Source organism: Hemitrygon akajei, chromosome 7 (assembly GCF_048418815.1).
Source record: "Hemitrygon akajei chromosome 7, sHemAka1.3, whole genome shotgun sequence".
In the NCBI taxonomy this organism is placed as follows: domain Eukaryota; kingdom Metazoa; phylum Chordata; class Chondrichthyes; order Myliobatiformes; family Dasyatidae; genus Hemitrygon; species Hemitrygon akajei.
This window is the reverse complement of record NC_133130.1, coordinates 109,918,678-109,922,470: the sequence shown is the minus strand read 5'-3', so window position 1 is coordinate 109,922,470 and position 3,793 is coordinate 109,918,678.

Below are 3,793 nucleotides of genomic sequence, written 5' to 3'. Positions count from 1 at the left end.
GAAGGCCTTTGACAAGGTGCTACACATGAGGCTGCTTAGTAAGGTAAGAGCCCGTGGTATTACAGGAAAGATACTATCATGGATAGAAGACTGACTGACTGGCAGGAGGCAAAGAGTGGGAATAAATGTGACCTTTTCTGGTTGGCTGCTGGTAATTAGTGGTGCTCCACAGGGATTGGTGTTGGAACCACTTCTTTTCACGTTACAGTACTCCAAGTGGGGACTGACCAGGGTCCTATATAGCTGCAACATTTCCTCCCGGCTCTTAAACGCAGTCCCACAGTTGATGAAAGCCAATACACCGTATGCCTTCTCAACCACAGAGTCAACCTGAGCAGCTGCTTTGAGCGTCCTGTAGACTCAGACCCCAAGGATCAAACCTCTGATCCTCCACACTGCCAAGAGTCTTACCATTAATACTATATTCTGCCATCATATTTGACCTACCAAAATGAACCACCTCACACTTATCTGGGTTGAACTCCATCTGCCACTTCTCAGCCCAGTTTTGCATCCTATCAATGTCCCACTGTAACCTCTGACAGCCCTCCACACTATCCACAACACACCCAACTTTTGTGTCATCAGCAAATTTACTAACCCATCCCTCCACTTCCTCATCCAGGTCATTTATCAAAATCATGAAGAGCTGGGGTCCCAGAACAGATCCCTGAGGCACACCACTGGTCACCGAACTCCATGCAGAATATGACCCCTCTACAACCACTCTTTGCCTTCTGTGGGCAAGCCAGTTCTGGATCCACAAAGCAATGTCCCCTTGGATCCCATGCCTCCTTACTTTCTCAATAAGCCTTGCATGGGGTACCTTATCAAATGCCTTGCTGAAATCCATATACACTACATCTACTGCTCTACCTTCATCAATGTGTTTAGTGACATCCTCAAAAAATTCAATCAGGCTCGTAAGGCAAGACCTGCCCTTGACAAAGCCATGCTGACTACTCCTAATCATATTATACCTCTCCAAATGTTCATAAATCCTGCCTCTCAGGATCTTCTTCATCAACTTAACAACCACTGAGGTAAGACTCACTGGTCTATAATTTCCTGGTCTATCTCTACTCCCTTTCTTGAATAAGGGAACAACATCCACAACCCTCCAATCCTCCGGAACCTCTCCTGTCTCCATTGATGATGTAAAGATCATCACCAGAGGATCAGCAATCTCCTCCCTCGCCTCCCACAGTAGCCTGAGGTATATCTTGTCCGGTCCCAGTGACTTATCTAACTTGATGCTTTCCAAAAGCTCCAGCACATCCTCTTTCTTAATATCTACATGCTCAAGCTTTTCAGTCTTCTGTAAGTCATCCCTACAATTGCCAAGATCCTTTTCTGTAGTGAATACTGAAGCAAAGTGTTCATTAAGTACCTCTGCTATCTCCCCTGGTTCCATACACACTTTTCCACTGTCATACTTGATTGGTCCTATTCTCTCATGTCTGATCCTCTTGCTCCTTACATACCTGTTGAATGCCTTGGGGTTCTCCTTAATCTTGTCTGCCAAGGCCTTCTCATGGCCCCTTCTGGCTCTCCTAATTTCCTTCTTAAGTTCCTTCCCGCTAGCCTTATAATCTTCTGGATCTCTATCATTACCTAGTTTTTTGAATCATTCGTGAGCTCTTCTTTTCTTCTTGACTAGATTTTCAACAGCCTTTGTTCACCACAGTTCCTGTACCCTACCGTCCTTTCCCTGTCTCATTGGAATGTACCTGTGCAGAACTCCATGCAAATATCGCCTGAGCATTTCTTCCGTACGTTTCCCTGAGAGCATCTGTTTCCAATTTATACTTCCAAGTTCCTGCCTGATAGCCTTATATTTCCCCTTACTCCAATTAAACGGTTTCCTGACTTGTCTGTTCCTATCCCTCTCCAATGCTGTGGTAATGTTTGGCTTTGTCTGCAGGACTGGCTTCAGTTATCTACTATGCTTCCCAACTACTGCCAAATTTGTTTGCACCCACTTGAGCAGTGTTCAGAAATGTAGCTACAAAGGTATTGGTTCCCTTCCAGTTTAGTGCAACTGGTCCTCCCTGCACTAGTCTACCTAATCCATGAAGTGTAGTAGTTGGTACAACACTTACAGAACCAGAGACTTGAGTTCAATTCCTGCCTCTACCTGTAAGGAGTTTGTACGTTCTCCCCGTGACTGCATGGGTTTCCTTCAGGTGCTCCGATTTCCTCCCAAAGTGCAAAAACATAGATTAATTGGTCATTGCAAACTGTCCCATGATTAGGGTTAAATTGGGGGGGAGGGGGCACAGTTGCTGGGTGGTGCATCTCAAAGGGCTGGAAGGGCTGGAAGATACGCTGTATCTCAATAAATAAATAAACGAGGCTAACCCATTGACACAAGTTTCTTTGTACATTTCATTCCTTTCCATTCAAAATCATCAAATTATGTGCTACAACGAAGAGAATGGCAAGAAATCCTGTGACTCTAGTAACTTCGGTTGCCTTCCTATTTTAAAATCTTTATAGAAGCATTGGAGTTTGATAAGAGAAATGGCCATGATTACTTCCATAGCTTGATTGATGTTAAATTTAAGATACAAAGAATCACAGCGAACACAAAATGACTTTTTGTTCAAACATGGAATTCTGCACTATGAGTATTATTGAAAAAAAACTTCCCAAATTTAAAAAAAACATATTGAGTTGGAACAATAGTAAAGGCTATGTGGAGTGAATGAGTTAAAAATGTAGTGCAGGTATGAGGAATTGAATGATTAGAACTCACACCACCAGATTCAGTAATAGATATTACCTCAACCATCAGGCTATTAAACCAAGCTTCACTTGCCCCATCATTGAAATGTTCCCACAACCTATGGACTCACTTTCAAGGACTCTTCATCTCATGTTCCTGATATTTATTGCTTATTTCTTTTAAAATTATTTCTTCTTTTTGTATTTGCATCATTTGTCGTCTTTTACACTCTGGTTGAATGCTCAAGTCGGTGCGGTCTTTTATTGATTCTGTTATTGTTATTATTCTGTGAATTTATTGACCATGACTCATAAGACAATGAATCTCAGGGTTGTATATGGTGACATATATGTACTCTGATAATAAATTTACTTTGAACTTTGATACGTGTGTACTTGTAAATTACGAGCAAGGACAAGCCACTCAGCTCTTGAAGTCTCTGCAATTCACAACGGTCCCCTCAGCTCCCCACTCTTCCCTTGCCTCTCAGGAACTGCTTTGCCTCCTCTTCCATACATATGATTCCTGCATTTTCCAACAAAGGGAATAGGCAGGGGCCTCTGTGGTGGCACAGCTATATCTGAGAGTGACTCTGTGGCTTGCTGCTGTTTGCTTCTTGCTCTTGCATCCTGGTGGTAATTAGAAACCAAGCATGAAAGAAAATCCAGGAGCAAGGCCGCACCTAATCTGTACCTTAGACAACTGGTGCCGCCACAGATCCATTCTTGATTACTTACTTCTGGCCTTTTACTTGATTAAATTTGAAATGCCTTGTGTCTGAATTGCTTTGTTATCGTTATACTAGGGTTTCAATGTCACGGTGTCTGAAACAGATGGATGGTCAAAGTAAAGTACTTTTCTCTAATCTCCCTTAATGCGTATAGTGGATGGAAAGAAATTCTCCTGATATGTTCGTTATCTCGCAAAGTTGTTCCTGAGTAGGGATTTGGTTGAGAAGGTAATTGCGTCAATTGAGCTGGTGATTGTGCAATTTCTGTTTGTGCACCTGGTACAGTTGAGTCACAGTGGCTATAAAGGTAGTGACTACCAGCACTGGTAGGAGAC